This window comes from Eleutherodactylus coqui, chromosome 1 (genome assembly GCF_035609145.1).
Source record: "Eleutherodactylus coqui strain aEleCoq1 chromosome 1, aEleCoq1.hap1, whole genome shotgun sequence".
Taxonomy (NCBI): domain Eukaryota; kingdom Metazoa; phylum Chordata; class Amphibia; order Anura; family Eleutherodactylidae; genus Eleutherodactylus; species Eleutherodactylus coqui.
Genome location: NC_089837.1, coordinates 451,051,495 through 451,073,730, shown reverse-complemented (window position 1 = coordinate 451,073,730; position 22,236 = coordinate 451,051,495). Strand labels below are relative to the sequence as shown.

Genomic DNA, 22,236 nt, shown 5'->3' with positions numbered 1-22,236 from the left:
CTGATACTTCACTAAATGCTTCCATGTATAAAAGGAAAGGGGGAGACAGAGGGTTCAGATGGAATGTGGACCACCAGCTGGAAGCAGCTGTACAACATTGCCAGAACATAATTACTATTGTGAATTCAAAGGTGGTATGCTACATCGGCCTGTTCTGGTATATTGACGATTTAATTTTTTTTTTACCTGAGCTACTTGGAAGTTCGGTAGCTTATAAGTAGTGTTCTATGGATTGGAAGCCTTACCAAGAAAGACCTTTAAGGTAATTTTCCCCAGATGTAAGCTAAAATATTGAGACCTTAATTATGCCTTCATTGGAGTGTGTTCACTTCTCTTTAATTCTCAACATTAAAAGCTCAGGCATACAGCCATATTACTGGTTTGTCCAACTTCCAAGATGTATGTAGCCGTAATTAGGAACTCATAGACGTCTATGGGACCATACTGTACATCTGTATGTCTGCAACTTCATACAGTGTTTTCTTTTTTTTTGGGGGGGGGGGGGTATTCCATATACATCCAATAGAAAAATTATTCTTACTTGGAATGGTTGCTTTTTAAGGGAGAATAACCCTAAAACATGATGCAGGATGGAACGCTATACAGTGGTACATAGAATGCCTACAGCTTCAGCATTGCTAGCGATATTCTGCTACGGGGGAGGAGCACTAAAGGTCTCCGCGATGAGCCTATATTAATAATAGGCTCACCACGAAGAATCACTGCAAATTACAGCATGCCACAATTTTAATCACGTGAGCGGAAAATCGTCATGATTCTCCGCTCGTGTGTAGTAGGCTGCGCTTTCCATAGCTCTGTGTGATATTTATCACCGCAGATCTCGCTATGACACCTCGCCCCTGGACAGCAAGCCTTAGTGTTTGTTTTAATAGAAGCGTATGAACTTAACATCATATTAATGAAAAAACTAAAAACACAAGATACATCCCAGCATTGTGTCCCAGGCGATCAGCTATGAACCCTTCCTCCTCCACACTGTCCTATGTCTGACTGCATGATAACTGGCCGCAGCAGGAGCCTCCCCCCTTTGCACTGTCTGTAGTAGGACACAAAGATTGTTAAGCCTTGCCTCCTCAGCCATTCCCCAGCAAAACATTGAATAAATCAGTAGGAATTCTACAAAACTGTTTGGTTCAAGAATAGAGATGAGCGAACGTACTCGTTTCGGGTAATTACTCGATCGAGCACCACGATTTTCGAGTAATTCAGTACTCGGGTGAAAAGATTCGGGGGGCGCCGGGGGGCGTGGGGAGGCGTGGCGGCGCGGGGGTAGCAGCGGGGAACAGGGGGGGCCCTCTCTCTCTCCCTCTCCCCCCCACTCCCCGCTGCAACCCCCCACTCACCAACGGCGCCCCCCCGAATCTTTTCGCCCGAGTACGGAAGTACTCGAAAATCGCGGTCTTCGGGCGAAAAAGGGGCGTGGCCGAGTAGGCTCGCTCATCTCTATTCAAGAACATATTGAAAATCTTGCAGACTGACAAACACTGCGGACAACTTTATCTCCTGATTAGTTTTATCATTCATTTCTAGGTTTAGTGTTCCTTTAAGGCATTGTTCACACTAGTAATAAAACAGCAAATGGCTTTTTAACAAAGTAGACCTGCATGATTCTAGCGATTCATTTCTATTCATTCATTTCTTCCCTTATGGGGCATGACACAATAACTCATGTCACTGAAAGGGTTGAACAGTTTTATATAAAAAAAGTTTAAACACTGTACAAGGGCTCATGCCGTGACAGACTCTGCCAGCAGAATATCGCAGCGGAGTCCACCACGACGCCCCCCCCAAACCACCATACTTACCACTCCAGATCCTCCATACGCATCCTGTAAGTAGGGCCGGGGCGCATGCGCAGTACAGCACATGATGCGCCGGCAGTGTCAGATGATGCGGCCGGTGGTGGGCAGGGCTGCGTGTCCATGCGATACTTCAGCTGTGCTACACGCGTATTTCCTGCGGCATTTAAAACATGCTGCGGTTTACTTCACACTGCGGAATTCTGAGTATAAAAAGATGCCTGGGGAAGGCAATGGCAAACAACCTCGCCAAGAAAACGTCACGTTGTGGACTTTACCTTTACCAGCAGGCAAAAGCTCCTTCAGCTGGCTACTGTCTCAGCTGACTATCCCCACACTCGTCTTGGCCAAGCATGCATGCCTTATGAAGGTAGAGAGGGAAGAATGCCTCCCAAGATTAAATCATCATGCAGTTGAAATCCGACTGCCTAATCCTTACCTCCCCAACATCTGCCGTCAGGGGAAAGTTGGAAGGTCGCCTTACACACCAGATGATTGGTCGAACTTGCCATAAACAGCGGTTTTGGCCAATCCCTATCTAACGTGTTTAGCCACTTTTAGGACATGGTCTTATGGGAGCGCATTGTCTGTACAGAGGTGTAGAATATATTGCCACCATGTAAATCAAGGCTCACACATAAACAGTCTAGCAATATTCTAACAGCAGTATAACTAACACAACTTTGACTTTTTTTTACATTTGCAGTAGCATCAATTTGCTTGTGATATATGATATACTATGGAGAAACCATATCATTTCATCAAACTTTCTACAAAGGTCGTGCGGTATAAATAAAGTTTGTGTGCTTGTTAGGTGATTTTCTCAATCTGGTTTGCATTACGCTCATTCTGTGTACATGTTCTGAAAGGTTACATTTTAATGACTGTGACACCAAATGTTCAGTGCCCGGTGTTTATCATTTCCTGAGCATGCATAGCGTACGGCTGCTCTATACAGAGTTCCGCTTTCATGGCTAATCATATAGATGAGCTGAGATGCTGACTTGAACAGTAAACCCCAGTGGCTCTCAGGTTGTCGCTCACTTCCCTGCCATGCGGCCTCTTTCACTTCTAGCGTAGTTCCTAAACTGTAGTGTCTTATTAAGTTAGGGTCATGTGACTCTCTTCTTTTCTCATCTCATAAAATCATTTCTCAGCAGAACCACTGAATTAATTCTCCGGCATTTCCATAGTAAGGTCAGTTTAGGTCTAGAATAGCTGTCCCCTCAGGATTTATTATAATGGAAAAGTGAGAAGCGAGCTTCTTTAACAAGTCTTTGCCCCTTAGTAAGAGAGAAAATCAATTTTATTCACCTTGGGTTTTCTGCTTAATGGAAAAAAAAATCGGAACGGTTTGACAATGTTTGGCGGATAGAGAAACAGCAGGTCTGGTAATTAGCAAAGTCTCGGGGCCCAACAAGCCGTGGAGTCTGCGTGTTCTCCAGCAGCTGTGTCCTGTGTCATGCTTTGCATAATCAGCCTGATGCCGCTATTAAATGATCTCTTCTTGGATTACAATGCAAATCGCTGGTTGCAGGGACAAAAGTTGTTCGCACCACCTTCCATACAAGAAAAGGGAATCTGTGATGTGCTTGTCATGACTTCTGCCTGCTATAGGGAGTCTCACAAAGGTTGTACGTAAAGCGAGAACGATCAGAAGCAAACATACATATAGAAAGGGTTCTTAGATGAAAATATAATAAGGGGTTAAATTACTTATTTGCCAGATTATGAAACCTAAAATATTTAATTTAAAGTTTAAGGGCAAAATCTGTAGCAGGGTCACTCTGCTGCCTTTAGGGTCTTCAAGCACCAGGGTCCAGGTGTAACAACTACAACTACTGCTATAGTTGTGCCCCTGCTAGAATTAGGCCTTAAAGAGACCCTCCAGTTTCAAAACAAAATCCTGTCCTCAGACTGAAGGGGGGAGTTATACTACCTGCTGTTGGTCTTTTGCGCCAAAGCAGCTCTGATCCGCTGATTCTGGGTACAGTTTTCAGTAATCCAAGATGGCTGATGCAATCTGAAGACTACTCAATCCCCACAGTGCATTGGTAGTGTTAGACTACCAATACACTATATCTGCTCTCTGATTGGCCAGCACTGCTCACGTGATCAGTGCTGTCCAATCAGAGAGTAGTGTACAGTGTGCGTTAGGTAGCTAGAAAATTGAAGCTACCACCTTGGAAGGTTGAAAACAAGATCATGAACTAGCGAATCAGAGGAACATTTGCAGAGGAGAACAGCAGCAGGTAATATTCCCCACTTTCTGGTTTTGGGAAAGAAATTTGTCCCAAACCAGAGGCTGTTTTAAAGGGGTTGCCTGGGTGCCATATGTTTTTGTTTTTTTTAAAAAAACACCATAATTTAAATCTGTTAAAACAATAAAACCAGCAATATTTACCTGTTTTCACCACTGCTAGGAGTGACAAATTCAGATTGCCAGGGACCTCCTCGTAAGATGGACAAGAGGCTGAAAGTGAAATGTAGATTGCTGCGACACGGGGGTGGGCAGAAGCCTCTCTGCAACCTGCGTAGCAAGACATGTACATGGCCTGTGGTAGACCATATCTGGAGAGGTTGTCTCCTGCTGTGGATGATTCTGTTTGGCCTGAGAACATCACCCCTGTATCATGGACTACAGGACGTTATAGACTGTGTATATAAGTTAACCCTTGCTGGCTGCAAGACTTATGAACTGCATCCTGTGTGGCTGTAAGGCTTGACTGACATACTGTTTGCAACATAAAAAGTAATTGTGTCTTTCTATATTGTGTCCCTATGTGCTATAATGTGTATAGCAAAGTTTTCTGCAAATCATCCTTGCCTCTGGACAAGGGTCATGTGTCCCTTGGCCTCTTCACTGCAGGTTTCCTGCACCCCCTACAGTGAGGAGGAGACTGAATGGAGCACTAGCCATATAAGTATACTAATGCTCCATTCACTGTTAATGGGCAAGCAAAGGTACCCGAGCAGCAAGCCCTTGGGTATTTCCATCAGCTCCACTGAAAATAATGAAGCGGAGACCGCACGTGGTTGGCTGGCGAGCCATTCATTCTGACATCACTGCTGGGGGAGAAGTGAATCCAACAGTGACAGACAGAGGGAGACACGGGGCCCCTGTTCTCGAGATCCTACAGATAGGTGATAACTTATAAACTTGGTACAAATCCTTTTACCTTTTGAGGACCAAGGGACATATTTGTCTCATAGTTTTAAACTGCCCAAAAATTCAATTGAGTCATTTACGGTCCCAAAAGAGTTAATGAAGAGGCAAAAAAGTTGGGTGAAGAAAGCCTGTGGTGGTGCCTAAAGGTTTGTATGACTATATGGAAAAAGTGGTGGAGGAAAAGGTTACTGTATCAAATATGGAGGTGTTGCCCAACCCGATAACCGCCCAACTAATATTGAACATGCAGAGACACAAAGTGAGCAAATGAGAATGAGGATAACCTTCTATAAAAGAAAGCAGGAGTTGTCAGGATAAATCAAACCTATTTTTATTGTGGTTGTTTATGTCAACAATAAAACACGTTTCGAGGTGTAGAGGCCTCTTCTTCAGTAATGCTGGGACACGTACAGCTGGAGGATAAACAGTTGCTCAGCTGGACATTGAAGGAGTAACAAGTGTGAAGTATCGGTAAAGAGATATTCTGGCCTCCAGCTTAGCAGAGAAGTAGGTCCTCTTGGCTGGGGTCCAGAATATCTCCTCATTGGTGCCTCATGCTTATCCCCCCACCCCCCCAATGTACAGCTAAACAACTGTTTATCCTCCAGCTGTACATATTCCAGCACCACTGAAGAAGAGGCCTGTGCACCTCGAAACATGTTTTGTTGCTGGCCTAAACAATCACATTAAAAAGCGAAGTTGGATTTATTTTCTCGACTAATGTTTTTTTTTTTAAATGAGAGGTTGCGCCATTTTCCAGTCTTTCTGTATCATTGTTTAATGGGATGAGTTCCAGGGCTTGTATGAATGTCACGTCCCTTTAATTGTTTATATACTGCAGAACTAAATTTAAACTCCTCTACCTCACTCACAAGGCTCTGCATGGCGCTGCGCCACCATACATCGCCTCCCTCCTGTCAGTACACCACCCAGCCCGCTCACTCCGATCGGCTAACACACTCAGACTAAACGCCCCTGTAATACGAACCTCTCATGCTCGCCTACAGGACTTCACCAGAGCAGCACCCATCCTCTGGAACGCTCTACCCCAAGGCATCCGGACAATTCCCAATGCACGAAATTTCAGACGTGCCTTAAAAACGCACCTCTTCAGGGAAGCATACCAAATCTCCTGACCTAGTCCCTCGCCCCTCCCTATGGTGCCCCACCCTGTTTGCCTTCTGATAAATGATCTGTACATAATATTTCCTATTGCCTGTGTCCCCCACCCCCTGCACCTCCTGTACCACCCTCAACCCATTTGTGTCTAACCCAATGTACCTTATATTGTAATTGTTGTATTGTTTTGCATTTATCCATGCCTGAAAGCGCTGCGGAATAAGTTGGCGCTATACAAATAAAGATTATTATTATTATATATAATTGTCCAGAAAAAACCCTTTAAAAAGTTTTACACTGCAAAAAAAAGTTTTTAATTCATATTCTCTAATTGATAGATTCACAATGGAAAGGACATAAAGATGTATTTTCTAAGCAGCAATCACTGTTTTGCAGAGAACTACGATATTGTTCAACTATGTAACGCTGGCAGTCTACCAAGCTACACTGAAATGAAAAGGGACTGGGAGTACGCCAGCTACTATCTTTTATACTGAATGAGTGCATCATAGCATATTTCCTTATGTTACAAGCAATTTATTACTGTTTGTAAAAACTCAAGAAAGGAATAAGCATCGTCAGCTTTTAATTTTTATTTGCTAGGTCTCTGCAGCAGTCAACAGGACATCTTTGAGCCCTGACTGTAAGTGAAGCAGCTCCCTCTCCCTTTCTCACAGCAGGAAGTCACTGCAAGATCTGAAGCACCAATCCAATTACATCCAGTCAATTTAGCTGCATTTAAACAAACCCTTCTCTCTCCCTGTGTGTGCACATGAGGAAATTCCTCCAAGCTAGTTATCACCTACCATACTGCACAAGCCTTGGCAGCTGTCAAACACTTTTGTGCTCAGAATGGAAAATGGAGGTTTGACTGGGAGTAAATCCAATTTCCAATAAAAAATGTTTTTTATCCTGACAGACTGCTGAAAGCCCATTGTATCGTAATATTAAAGGGGAAATAAAGCTAAAACACATTCTGACATTCCAATGAGATGTCTAAAAATAAGTCATTAGTGAGATCTGGTGCTAGATCGCAGAGGCTGCAGAGTGCATGAACCTCTTCGGAGCTTGTCGATTACTTCCATGCAATGTCAGAATAGGAAACCCCACTCTCCATCTTTACAGTACATGTGGACATCCTCTTAAAGGGGTATTTCGTGACTCAATTAACTTAGAACAGCACTGCAAGTATCATTAATATATTTTCTTTGTATGCAGCAAAATAAGTAATGTGGCTGCAAGTGACTGGGGACAGGGACGAAAGGGTTAAGAGGGGGAAGCGAGCTTAGATGGGAAGGGGTGGAGCTAGGAAAGTAAGTAGAGGAGAGAGAGCTTACGGAGAAGACGACAGAGGAGCAACGCGGTGAAGAAAGGAAGACGGAGCTTAACAAGACGCACGCCCGGAGGGTTAGGGCAAGGATGGTTACAAGGACTTTACAGGAAGCAAGAGTTTCAGAAGTTGTCACAGCTGTTGGCTAGAGGCCTGGAGCTTTCCATGCTGGCTACGGGAAAGTCGAGGAAGGTTGGCAAGCCCAAAGGAGATCGGGGCTTATGAACGTCCGTTGGTTTGTTACGGACTCATAATTATAACGGTTTACGGCATGGAAAGGGTTTTGATAGTTTAAAGTTATTAAAGAGTTAATATATGTTAAAATGTTTAATAAAGCTGTGGCCTACCCCACGTTTTTACAGCAAGAAGTCTGATGATATGTTTTTTAAGGTAAGGGAGCGTGTAGGTTAGCTTAGTGTCCCCAGTCTAAAATGCATTGTTCTGCCCCTATCAATGTGTGTCACGTGACCCGCTCTGTACCAAAATCTTGAGTTCCACTAATGTAATGACCATGCTACAGAGGCTCTCATCTTCTAGTTCTGACCCCTCCTTTTCTCTGGTATGAATATTTATTAGTTGGGTGGGGGGACAAGACCGAAAGATTGCAGGGGTTCTGAGCATGCACAATTTCAATGTCTAAAGTTGGAACTGTGCAGGCTCACTTATCAAGCACAACAACTTCCGTCTGACAGTGCGCTATCTGGCCAGAGGCTTATGTCCACTCCTTCTGCCTCCGGTGCCTCATGGCAGAGAACTGGTGACTGAGGAAGAGGGGGCAAGCTGCTGGTTGGGAGTAGCATATGAGACATACACCTGGACAAAGACAATGAGTGCATTGGTATCCAGAGAAGAATGGTGGTGGCGACTAATGACAGCTCTGCCCTAGTATTTATGGGGGAAGGAGTTGATTGATACACTACTACACTATTATTGGGGAGGCTCTTGATGAAAGCATAGCACTGCACTAGTGCCTTGGTAGGGTTGGTGAATGAAAGCACTAGAACCATGGGGGCGCATGATTTACTCACCATTTGCCCCCATGGTTTTAGTGCTTTCATTCACCAACCCTACCAAGGTACTAGTGCAGTGCTATGCTTTCATCAAGACCCTCCCTAATAATAGTGTACTAGCTTTTCAATTAACTCCTTCCCCCTGAGATACTAGTGCAGAGCTGTCATTAGTCACCACCACAGTTCTTCTCTGGATACCAATGCATTCATTGTCTTTGTCCAGGTGTAGGTCTCATATCCCATACCCAACCAGCAGCTTGGGTTAGGTATGGGATAGTGCTCCCCAGGGGTCACAAGGGGGGCACTATTGCTAACAGAGGCCAAAAGGAGATAATTATTTCTACCAGGGGCGTCATGGGGAGCACTGTTACTATCTCAGGGAACAAGGGAAGCACTATTACAACTTGTGGCCACAAGGGGAGCACTATTTCTACCAAGGGCAACATGAGGAGCACTGTTACTACATCTGGCCACAAGAGGAGCACTATTGCAACTGGGGGCCTCAAAAACTACAGTGGAATGCAGCCACAGAATATCAGAGCATGATGATCCACTAAACACCAGGATAATTCTCTTCTATGAAGGATAATACTGGATGTCTCCTAATCACTTGAGTGAAACAGTGATTGGAATAGGCTGATCCTGTGTGTAGTGGGTGAGGTTTAGCATTAATGAGATATTGCAGGAGGATGCTGCATTTTCTGAGATGTAGTCGATGAATTATGGGAAATTTAGTAGAGAGCAGCGGACAGGAAGTCTGTGAACAGGAAGTACACAGTGCACTGTGGATTCCTCAAAATGAAGAGCAGAAAGCCAAAGGAAAGCTAATGGATGGATTTACTATAGTGTGGTTTGTGAGCTGATTTGTCTGTTTTGAAATTTGACTTTGGTCCCAGAAAACCTTTTTAAGTTTATTGCATCATACACTTTGTTATTAGAAATGAGCGAGTAGTGCCTTAGCCGAGTATCTCCCCGCTTGTCTCTAAAGATTTGGGGGCCGGCGCGGGAGAGCGGGGAGGAACGGAGGGGAGATCTCTCTCTCACTCTCTTCCCCCGCTTCCCGACGCAACTCACCTGTCACTCGCTTCGGCCCCCGAATCTTTAGAGACGAGCGGGGAGATACTCAGCTAAGGTACTACTCGCTCTAGTAATGTGCCTTAGCAAGTATACTCGCTCATCTCTATTTGTTATCAATGTACGGACAGAATATATCATGAATAAATACTATTAGAGTCGAATTTTCATGCCACGAGCCTACTTCAGTGGGGTGACAGTGCTGGCTCGTGGGAGCGGATGAAAATAAAAAAATACATCACCCGGCTGCCAGTCCCATCATCTAACAGCACAATAACTTAGTTTACTGAGCTGTAGGGACATGACAGGTTCCCTTTAAAAACAAAGGACTAAGCCCATCATTGATTCCTGTCTAACAGATTTTTTAACATGTCAGAATTTTTTGATTTTTGTTGGATTTCTACTTCATTGCTTATTAATTTATGTTGACAAAATCTTAAACTAAAAGAATAACACCATGGGGGAATTTATGTATCAACACAAATGGGAATGATGGTGGTAATCGGCTAATGTAGATGATCATAATGATGACAATCACATAATGAAGTGGATAGTAGATTGAAAGAGGAACGAGAGCTTGCCAATATCGATCCACAATGCTAGCTTTCCCTAAATTTTTCCTTAATCTATCCCTGACCCTAACATTACACACCACTGTCCATAAGCAGCCCTCAGATATCACTAATGGTAACCCTGGCTGTAATAAAGTCCCTGACAATGAGAGGCTACTAGGACTCAGAGACAAGAAAGTCAAACAAAGCAAAGCTGAACTATGGAATTAAACTAGGCAGATACAAATAGCGAAGGAACAGATAAAAACCACAAGACAAGGAAGCAAGCGCTGGAACAAACATAACCATAGAAACAAGGCTATGCTGATCAAAAGAAACTAGATAAGAATAAAATGCTAGAAATAAACAAGAAATGATTAATTTAAATGCACCAAGTTTCTGCAATGAACAGCACCACATTGCAGGTCACGAATATTTAAAATGAAGCTAGCCAATAAGAAACTCCTCCCCAAATGACGCTGGGCTGCAGCGGTGTGCTTAACTGACCCACTCTAATGCATCAAGAGTCGGACAGTTGGACCTACCCCAACAAGAGAGGAGGTAATGATACATCAGAATTTGTTATTTAATTGCTTATTGTATCACATCTAGACTTCTCCTGTCATGGTAAAGTTGGGGCAGGCTATACGCATAAGATAGTCAAACGATCTTGTCGAAATCAGTGGGTTCAGCTGACTTTACTCTAATGTACTGTATATGGACACCGGAAGGTCATGGAGGACAAGACATATCTCCGATAGAACAGCTCATAAACTGGCCAGGTACTGTAGCTCCGTACAGATATGACATCCAATAGAGTACTGTACATTAGCACATGGTGGCCATACCACTCTATACTAGAGAGTCTTTATGTAATTCTGTACAAGTTTCATGCATTTGTCTGTCATGTACACGGGGTCTCATACTCATAATTTGCAAACATATGCTAAATAATCTAAGTTTGCATTTACACAGCCCTAATACAGCTCTGACCAGCAGCTGAAAACAGGATTGAAGACCACCATGTGTGCTAAAAAAAAACTCCTCCCAGAACACACAGCTGAAGTGAATCCCATTTTGGCTCTAAGTATATGACTCTATGTGAATGCAACCTAACTTTTCAACCACTGCCCAAACTTTTGCATAAGACTCCACATCCTCTCTACACTTGCATTACAATAGCAGGATACTATGTAGTGCAAATATCAATATTTAAAACCTTCTTAAATCCCCACTCTGGTTCTAATTAACCAAGCAAGAAGAATTAGCCTAGGTGCATGTGTACATGCAGCAATAATCGTCTTAATAAGAGCTGAGACCATTGTCATTGTGACCATTACTTCAAGAATGTTGGTGGTCATTTTCTGTCTAGCCAGACCGTTACAGAATAACTTCCTTTCTGTCTCCGGTCTTATCCCAACAATGGTCTGAAGCGCTTTGGTTTTTCATCATGATTACTCAGGCTATAGTCAGAGAACCAGATCACGAGAGGCTCCTAAGAGGCAGAAGCTTTTTATTGTAGATGACTAACAAATTACCTTACAGTTTGATGGGGAATATGACCTTATTATCCAATGATGCTTTAATCCCATCCGTACTAAACCCGCGCCGGAGTCCACTGCAAATCCCTCTCCCTCTCAAAGTAACAGGATGAAAAAATGTAACCTAAGACGTAATCATTTCATGGTGAAAGGGTCACGCTGAGTGAAACAGACACATTTTCGTATTGTTGTTGTAGATTTGCCAGTTCTTGGATAACTTTTTGTACCCCAATTTGGCTCCAAGAAATCTTTATTTGGTAGATTATAAATAAAATACATAGTACAGTAAATTCCCAGAGGAATAATACATCAATCTTAGAACCCTAATGATGTTATGTATTATTCAGCCTGGAGACCTTATATAAATTCAATACAAAATGGAAGGATGGAGATTATTAGAAGTGTCACATAGATGCCTTTCATCATAAAACTATACTGTATTTTGACAGCATATTTATCCATGTGTTACGTGCAGTAATTATATCGGACCCTCTGACCCTTTACTCTCTGTTGAAAGTGAAGGTTCAACTTCGAGGGACATACAAGAAAATATCAGACATTTGCTTAAAGGAGTTAGAGTGTAAGGACTCAAAAAGGCCCTCTGTATATGAAAAGGGTGATTGCGCGTAAATAGAACTCTTAAAGGGGTTTTATCAGAAGAGCAAATTATCCACTATCTATAAATTAGGGGATAACTTGTGCATTGGCGGGGGTCTCACCGCTGAGAACCCCACTGATCTGGAGAACGGGACTCCCATGTCCTGGTCTTCTGTCAATGCAGGAGTCGCTTCTTCCCCCACAATGACAGCAATGCGACTGGAGCATTGGCTGAAGATGCATCGCCAGCACTCCATTCATTTCAATGGGGAAGATGGAAATAGCCAAGTGGCACCCGCTCAGCTATCTTGGCAGTTCCATTGAAAGTGAAGAGAGCGCTAGTGTGCTTCCATGGCCAGCGCCCCATTCATGGTGGGGGGTGCAGTTATCTCATATTGAGGAAGATGGGGCACATGGGACTTTCATTCTCAAGATTGGCGGGGATCTCAGTGGTGACACCCCCACCAATCAGCAGGTTATCCCCTATTCTGTAGATAAGGTACAACTTGCTATTTTGGGACAACCCCTTTAAACCTAATAAAATGTTATTAGAATGTTATGTGTTGAATATGTAAAGCAGCACAAGTGTGGCATGGCAATAAATCAGGGAGGGCTGTCCGATATTTAAGGCAGCATTTTACTGAGGAGGGTGAGTGAGAAGAGAAGCAGTTGTGAGATGGCTGAGGCAAGGTAGAGCTGCCAACATTTTATATCAAAACTGCAGTAAAGTGCTAATGGGGCAGTGTTTGAGAAGAAGACACTGTTTTTGGAGCCACTTCAATAAACAGCATATTCTTTACCCTTAAACCCTACAAGAAGGTATGGACAGTCCTGGTTAGATTCTCATGTGACAATCCCCCAGAATAGTCAAGAACAAAACCACTGATCGTCACTGGGATGGCAATTAGTATGCGAGAAACCAAATGTCTCAGCCTGGTTACAGGGCATCACAGGATCTGCAGCAAAAACAGAGCTCAGCAATCAGTTACTGAGCTCTGTTATTGGCTGCAATGCCCTTGACATCTCGTAAACCAGGCGGGGCTGCAGCCGATACACAAACACTGAGAGCAGGCTCGAGCGAAAGCGCAAGACACAACAGGAGTGGGGAGAAGTGAGTATAAGTCAATTTGTTCTGTTACTGCTGAAGGTATAGGATTTTACACAGAACCTTGATCTCAGGCAACACCTTTAAGGCATTAGGCCTAGTAGTTAGTATTGAAGATCCTGTTTAGTTAGTGGCCATATGGCCAGGCATTTATGTATGTGCTTCTTTAATGCAAAGTCCAAAGTACTGTGAACTGATGCCATCATGGAAAACCGGCAGGCGACACATCCTAAAGAGAATTCCAGTTGTGAAGTGTGTTCCTGGTGTGTTGCTGTCCATTTTATTTATTTATATGTATATATGTATGCACAAATCCATGCTGCAAATATAAAGCAAATATCCAATGTGTGCATTTACCCAAAAAACGTTAAAGAAGTTATTAATAAGCTTTCTGCAACTTTCGGGTCGTAAGGGATAACCTCTTTACATTTACAGAATATACTCTGATTTCATGGTTTGCCGCAATGGATGAATACAAATGTGAAAAAACTGCAGTAAGTAATTGATCCCTATCAGGTGCTGTGACTGTCACTGCGGATATACAGTATCTGCGCATATATCTTCCTATCTGTCATTCTGAGGCCATATGGATATAGATGAAATAGATTTTAATAAGAACCGGGCGTCTGGACGATTAAAAGTGTAACAGTAACTGCAGCTTGTGGTATACTGGAGCGCTGTGTCTAGTAGCAGGGTGGAACAGCTGCAGGCTGCGGGACTACAGATGGTGATGGTTTCATTTAAATATTTTTAATGACACAAGCCATTAATTCATTCTATGGGGAAAACAGCTTTTTAATCCTTTCTGTATTGCTGAATTAAGGGGGTCAGAATTACCCCAGCCTGGCCTTTATTACCCAGATGTATCGAGGGCTGGTAATAAATAATGATATCATTACCAGCGGTATTTATCTCATTATGTATGCCAACCAGTGTGGTTACATGATAAAGTCTAAAGGTAGAACTGGATTCCGGGAAAGGGGCATACTGACAATATTTGTGTGAAAAATATGTAACGTATATGTTAGAAAAATCTGATAATCATTTAAATATCAAACCGCATGTAACGTCAAATGTGAATGATGTTGTACATAAAAGTAGTACCCTGTTTCCCTGAAAATAAGACATAGCCTGAAAATAAGACATAGCATGATTTTCCAGAATTTGAGGATGCAAAATGATTTTTTTAGGCTTTTTGAGGATGCTTGAAATACAAGCTCTACTCCAAAATTAAGCCCTGCTAACAGTTAATTAAAAGTCAATTTAAATAGTGTCCAGGCAGCTATACATGTAAAAAAGTTAAACCTTTTTGAACAAAAATTAATATAAGACACTGTCTTATTTTCGGGGAAACACGGTAGGAACGAGGCTATGATCCAATGTGAGGTGTAAGCTCTTGCGTCCCAGTGCAAAAACATTACCTGTCATGAAAGCACAACTTGATATGAATGTGAATATTTTTGACTCTTGTCTTGACCCTATTTTGTTGGACAGGGGGCGAAAAAAAAAATCAGAGGATTTTATTTATGAAGTTAAATGCCCCAGGAAAGCAGCAGAGTGTGTGATAGAAAACGGCATATTTGTGAAAAATATGGAAAACGGATGCATCAAAAGGTCAAATTGGAGCACATTGCGTGAAAAAAAATCAGTGAACCCTTTGGGATTATCTGAAGTTAACTAAGTCCGTTCCAGACAAACACAGCCTAATTAATAACACATATAATTGTACTGTTCACGTCTTTTAGGCTTCTTTCCCACAAGCGCATATCAGCCGCCGTTTTTACGGCTGGCCGACATATGCTATGTTGCGAGAGGAAAATCTGGTGAACAGGCGCACAAATCAAACATTTGTGCGCCCGTTCAGATAGCCTGGTGAGCCCGGCGCAAATGCCGGCCGATATTTTATAAGCTGTACGAATCTGCAAAAAAAATCCCACAAAAAAATCTGCACAAACTGAGTGAATGTATATAGGTTGCCATCTATTATATATAATTGCCGGCAACACACCAGGAACACATTTCACAACTGGTATTCTCTTTAGGATGTGTCGCCTGCCAGTTTTCCATGATGGCATCAGTTCACAGTACTTTGGACTTTGCATTAAAGAAGCACATACATAAATGCCTGGCCATATGGCCACTAACTAAACAGACTCTTCAAAACTAACTACCAGGCCTAATGCCTTAAAGGGATTGCTTGAGTTCTAGGTTCTGTAGATCCCCTTTTAGCAGCAATTGCCTCCACCATACGTTTCTTGTAGCTGTAAATAAGATTTGCACAATGTTTAGGAAGAATTTTGAGCCTTAAGGGAGACTGCATTGCCAGGACAGGGAGATGCCAAAAGAGTGAGGAGTCAGATTGGGGAGCCACGGAGGATGTGTCCTGGAGAATCTGTGCCTGTTAGAGAGGGACAGGGGCACAAGAAAGGAGGCAGCTGATGTTTAAGCAGCACAGTTCCATAATGCGCGAAAACCAGCGTCACTGCAGGGACTACAGCTAGAGAGGCTACTATAAAGAACTTACATTATCCTGCAGATCTGCATATTCGGGTACCCCCAACAGATATCCAAAAGCGTATCACCTAACCTACGGTACCGAACAGGCTGGAAATATGTAAGTGAGGTGGGTCCTCAGGAAAAGACTCGATGTATGAATACAGATAGTGACTTAAATGCAGGCCTGCTAGGTAAAATAAGCGAGCTTGAGATGACACCAGAAGAACACATATTAACCCACCAGTTGCAGACAAGTTATTAGACAACACTGGGTTACTTTCAGACTCTAAAACCATTTTCTGTTTCAATAGCTTCCAATGAATTTGGCTGTAACATGGCTGAGATAAGGAAATGACTGTATATAATGAGCCCCACTACAGCAGGGGTAGATGTGAACGACTAGGCTACATACGGTTCTGCAGACTATGCCAGTGCTACGTAAGTAACAGATAAAAAGTAAATAAGTCCCACTTTTTTCCACATTTCCACTCTTGTCAGAAATAAGTAGGGGGAATTTGTTCACGGACCAGACATCCTAAAAACCTGACATCTGTTGGAATAAATCATTGCCAGTTGCTGATAGTAAAACATAACAGGTCTTTCGAACTCCGCAGGTTTAGAATTAATTTTACTCCTGTCCTGCAGATATCTTTGAAATACAGAAAAATGAGCAGCATCCGGAGACATGACAGAGCGGATTTACTGCGAGTGATTGTGAAGATGGTGTTATATGAATCAACTTCATCAGGAAAAGAGTTGAAGTAAAAAATCCAAAGTGTCTGATCTCAGAACAGATGGTGCGGATTTCTTGACAGCTGTGCACTTTTGTGAGTACAGAACACATGAGCAGAAGACAAATCCTTACCTACAATGTATGGACTTTGTGGAACAGACAAGTAGATTTACTGAACGCCAGGAAACATTCTAATGTAAAACAGCACAAAAATGATCATTAAAGACTATCTACTACACTAATGGAGTAAATAATAGTAAATTTTTTTTTACATATGCTAGTTAGGGCTATTGAAGATCTACATCTGGGTGCCTCTTCTGATGAAGGATCAAGAAAATTCCTTAAGGGAGTTGTTCAATGAACAGTTCACCTGTCCAAGTGCTTTTATAGTGCATATGGATATGATAAAGATGGGATTATCTGCTTGGGATCCCTTCTATGAATAACAGCAGAGACCTAATAACATGCAATGACTCTTGCCCTGGCAAACTCGAGCCATCCATCTACTACATTGATGGCCATTCAACTGAATGGTCAACATTTAATACTAAAGGAAATGTTTGGCTTGGCCCAACATTCTCCTGGCAAAATCAGCTATTTGTTATGGAAGATGGCAATATCTTCAATGAGACAACCCCTTTAATTACTGCAGAAGTGAGTCTACCATTACATCCACAAAATAACATATTAGTAATTACAGTACTATAAATGACCAAAAGAACAAAGCTAAGATATTCTTTGGGGCCAATGTTGAAGGCCTTTATCTTAACACCACCACTAGGTCTAATGCACATGGTTGTTTAAGGGATCTGTGGTCACATGAACCCCAGACATGAAGGCCAAGAGTATGCGTCTATACTGTACCCCATGTGCCCACAGAGGTTTGAAAGAAGTGATCATGACATGCTAGACCGCATGAGGGGGAGGAAGGTATGAGGTATCCTTCTAGAGAAGACTAAATAACCTTCCATGGATGGCTCGGGTGCTCGTTACTCAAGCCGAGCTTTTTGTAATGCTCGAGAGCTCAGTTCAAGTAACCAACCCCATTAAGTCAATGGGAGACTCAAGGATTTTCCAAGGTGCCCCATGCTCGGCATAGAGGATCTCTCTCTCTCCTGAAATTTACCCAAGCACCGTGTGGTGCTCGCTCGAGTGACGAGTACTTTCGAGTATGCTAATGCTCGGACGAGCATGCTCGCTCATCTCTAATGGACACCATAGGATGGCATAGAGTGTAACATAGGTCATATTCTGCAGACCAATGGTGCATCGTAAGCAGCACAGTGTTCCTCAGTTCATATCTACGGTAATTGTCCTGGATGCAAAAAAAAATTATATTAACAAATGAAGTGCCATTGTAAAACCAATTTAAAAAATACTCATATCGTAATGTATATCTAATTATATGACTGTTTTTTCATAACATTACTACTAGAGATGAGCGAGCACCCAAATGCTCGAGTCCGCGTTATTCGAGTCGAGCTTTTCGTAAAATTCGAGAGCTCTACTCGAGTAACGAACCCCATTGACTACAATGGGAGACTCGAGCATTTTTGCATGTGGGCCTGTCTGCCTGCCTGACAAAAAATTTGCCAATGACGCACTGCGTCGTGGCGGGGAGGGGCCAAAACAGGCACGTCACAGCGAGCAGGAGCCAAAAACTGAGGCGGCTTGATACTCGTTCGAGTAACGAGCACCATCTGGTACGCTAATACTCGAAAGAGCATCAAGCTCGGCAGAGTATGTTCGCTCAACTCTAATTACTACCCTTATTGTCATTTATTAAGATCATGGGTACTCAAATGCTATTTTCACTCCTGATCTACAGGAAATACTATACAGTATAGGCTGATTTAGACACAACCATTTTTTAACCGAAAATCGCTCAAAGCCATCATTTGAGCGATAATCGTGTTAAGTAATTACTGATATTTCTTTTTCAGCAAGCTGAAAGAGAACGATCAGCCTTATCAGGAGTTCACAGCGGGATACATCTGATACTATTGTTTCAGCTGTATCTCGAACCCTGAACACAGGCGGGGTATGAAGAACACAGTGCTCCAGCTGTGTTCTGCATACCCCGTTCGGAGCGCTTAGCTGGATAACAGCCGGGCGCTCCGAGCAGAGAACACATTGATGCAGAAGACAAGCGGCCCCGCTCGGAGTGCAAAGTGATCGCTCAACTTTTGAGCGATCACCTTGCGCTTAAAGGCACACAACGATTATCACTCAAAAGACATCTTTTGAGTGATAATCGTTGTGTCTAAACCAGGCTTATATCATTGCTGAAATCACTTGCATGCCACTTATCCTAAAGCAATTTCTCTATCTCTAAAACATATCCCGTCAGGCCTGTCCGCGGTTATTCTCCAACTTTTGAGACCCGCAAGGCTTCTGAATAGTTTGTCAGAACCAGAAATGCTTCTTCCTGGCCAGCTAAACTGTTCAGCTGGGAAATAAACAATGTGGAGACATATTACCCCAGCAATCAGTGCAGTTTCCAAGCATTCAAAAAAAAAAGCAAATAGAGGCCGGGGAAACATTAACATTTCTGTATAATGTTTCTTTTTATTCATGGCATCTTTGTTTCCTGTAATAGGCCAAGAATCCAGAGATAAAACTCTTGAGCGAGGAACTTCTGAAAGCCAAACCATGGTGCTACCATAGAGATCTGCTGGTCATGCCGTTCCCATTTCATGTTGAATAGGATGGATATTTGGGGCAATAACTAAACAAATAAGCTAATGTGCAGTTTGGCCTTGCTTGTATTGTGGTCTAACCGTGCCGATCAGGTCGTTCAGACAACATGTTCTCCAGCAACCACCTATGCTGCCAAGTTGAATTATGATCGTACAAAGTACTTATTATGTTGCTATGTAGAAAGGGGTATAGAAACTAAGAAAATACTAACTTTTTTCGAACTTTTAAAAGCTAAATGTCCAGATTACTGAAGCTAGGTAAGGTGGTCGGGAGCATTTTCAAAAACATATACTACTGTCTGTAGGTTTATAGAAAAGTTTTACAGCCCCCGAAGAGGTATCTACATTCTTACATGAATGGAAAATCCATCCAAAATAACTTCTTGTTAGTTTATTGTAGACATCTTGGTGAAGAGTGTGGCATCTGCCACACAGAAGACTCAGAGGATACTGGCAGCTGAGACCAATGGGAGGGGAAAGTGAGAAGACTGACAGCCATAACATTTATCTTCACCGTACTGCTTAGGCGATTATAAAACTTGTATACTGCATTTAGCTGAAAGGGACATTTGAAATGAGCATTGTGAGGAGGGCTGCTGTCAGCCAATCAGCACGGCTGAGAACACTCCTGGTAATACTGATTGTCAGAGAGCAGCCAACGGAAAGGATCTTAAAATTCTCCTCCCAAAAGTCCTTTTCAGCTGGATGCCAGCCACTATTTTTGTTTTACATAGAATTGTAATGGAGCTCTTAGGACTCCCAGCTTACCCTACAGATTTATTTGTTTAACCCCTTAACAAACAATGACATATGTGTATGTATTACAGAGGGAATATCGAAAGACTCTGTAGCCATATGTGGCAGGCGCTGTCTGTGCTAAACTATTGACACTCATCTGTAATGGCTGCAATCAGAGGTAACTCCAACCTAAATTAATACAGTATATTGTATATACAGTATATATTTAGTTTGTTACTACAACAGCTCAAGAACACAAACCACAAACCATACTGTGCACTATTCTCTTTTATAACATGGGAGCCTATGTATGCCTATAGTGGGTCTGGAAAGCCTTCAGACCCTCTCCTTTTTTTTTTACATTTTATTATGTTGTAGCTTTGTCAAAATGTTAAGAAAATTCACGTTTTCCCCATCATTCTGCACTCAAAACCCCATGCCGACAAAGTGAAGACAGGATGTTAGAAATCTTTTAAAAAAGTGAAAAATTTACATTTTGCCTTGACATAAGTATTCACGCCCTGTACTCGGTACTTAGTTGAAGCACCTTTGGCAGTGATTTTAACCTCCAGTCGTCTTGGGTAGGATGCCACAAGGTTTGCACACCTCTCAAGCTCTGTCAGGTTGGATGGGGGCCATCTGTGGACAGCCATTTTCAGGTTTCTTTCTCAAGAGAGCATACATAGGAGCCTTCCACCAGAGGTATGCATCTGGAAATGCTCCATGCAACGTTCAGACATGGCAGGTCCAACAGAGCAAGCAATGCCCATCACTCTTTGATGAGGTTCCTAAACAGGGACCCCTCTCTAAGGATAGACAGAGGGTGTCAACAGAAACACCCATCCAACCACCAATGACTAAATGTATTGCCATGTTAAGTTGTTTTAAATGGACTCCCTTAGGTTATTTTAGCCTTTCAACACACATATACCCTCTGGCAATGCTTGAAAGATCTCTTTTTGCCATGGACAGGTATTTTCAGTGACAAGTGACACCCTATATATATATATATATATATATATATACACACACATGCGGTTATGATTAGAGATGAGCGAGTATACTCGGTAAAGGCAATTGCTCGAGCGAGCATTGCCTTTATTGAGTACCTGCCCGCTCGAGATGAAAGGTCCGGGTGCCGGCGGAGGGCAGGGAGCAGCGGGGGAGAGTGGAGCAGAACGGAGGGGAGATCTCTCCCTCCCTCTCTCCCCCCCGCTCCCTCCTGCTGACAGCCGCTACTCACTGCTCCCCCGCGCCGGCACCCGAACCATTCATCTCGAGCGGGCAGGTACTCGATAAAGGCAATGCTCGCTCGAGCAATTGCCTTTACCGAGTATACTCGCTCATCTCTAGTTATGATGTATGCATATATTTCTTTTTTTCCATTTTATTATACATGAGCACTAACTTTTCAGACTACCCATCTACCAGCTTGTGTTAATTACATAATTTCTGCAATATACTTGCATTAAAAATGTTGTTGCAGGGGTAAGTCACATTTGAAGTGGCTGCCCCTGGGGTCCCCTTTCCAGCTTCTCTGCAATCCCCTTTCTGTCGTTAGGTGCAGAGCTTCTGTAGTGTGAGTGTCTGTGTGTGTACATACATTATTTGGTCAGAATGCCTGAATCATTCTGGAAGAGCAGAATAGAGATACTGCCCCCCTTCTGATTGGACCACACACTGTGCAATGCAGCATGGGAAATCAGGGCAGGGAAGTACATGGCAATGAACTACTACTAGGCTTTCCACATGCCTCTTGCATGAATGTGGATTGCAAACAGCAAGAAGACCACCTTAAAATCAGACCTTACCTACATGAAATGGTGCAAAAAGCAGTAAATGAGCGGGTAAGGAGAACCTGCTCTATTTTAGAAAACTTGATGAAAACTCAAGAACACTTTAAGTATAGCATGTTCTTATTGAATCCCTATTGCATAATGGAAGCCTTTCTAGCATGATTTAAGAATTTAATATACAATGTACCTTTGATGTCTAAATTCCCAAACTGGCAAACAAGTTTTAATAACCTGGATACCAAACAAAGACTACTTTTGATTGGCTCATTTTTTGTAATACACAAATTCTGTGCACCAAATTAAGAAAACCTAATATTCCAATAACAGGTTATGTTCTGCTTTTAGAATGTGCTAAATGCCTGCATGAGACGTAACCAAAGACAACCAATTATATGATAAGCCTGAGCTGAAATACATTCCCTGCACTTACTTGACCATATGTTATACATCTAGGTTCA

At 42.6% G+C, this 22,236-nt stretch overlaps 1 protein-coding gene across 1 annotated transcript in view; it reads right to left on the bottom strand.

Moving 5' to 3' along the window:
• ATP8A2 (ATPase phospholipid transporting 8A2) overlaps positions 1-22,236 on the bottom strand; it is a 565,764-nt gene that overhangs the window by 173,948 nt on the left and 369,580 nt on the right. The gene's annotated exons all lie outside the window — the stretch shown is intronic.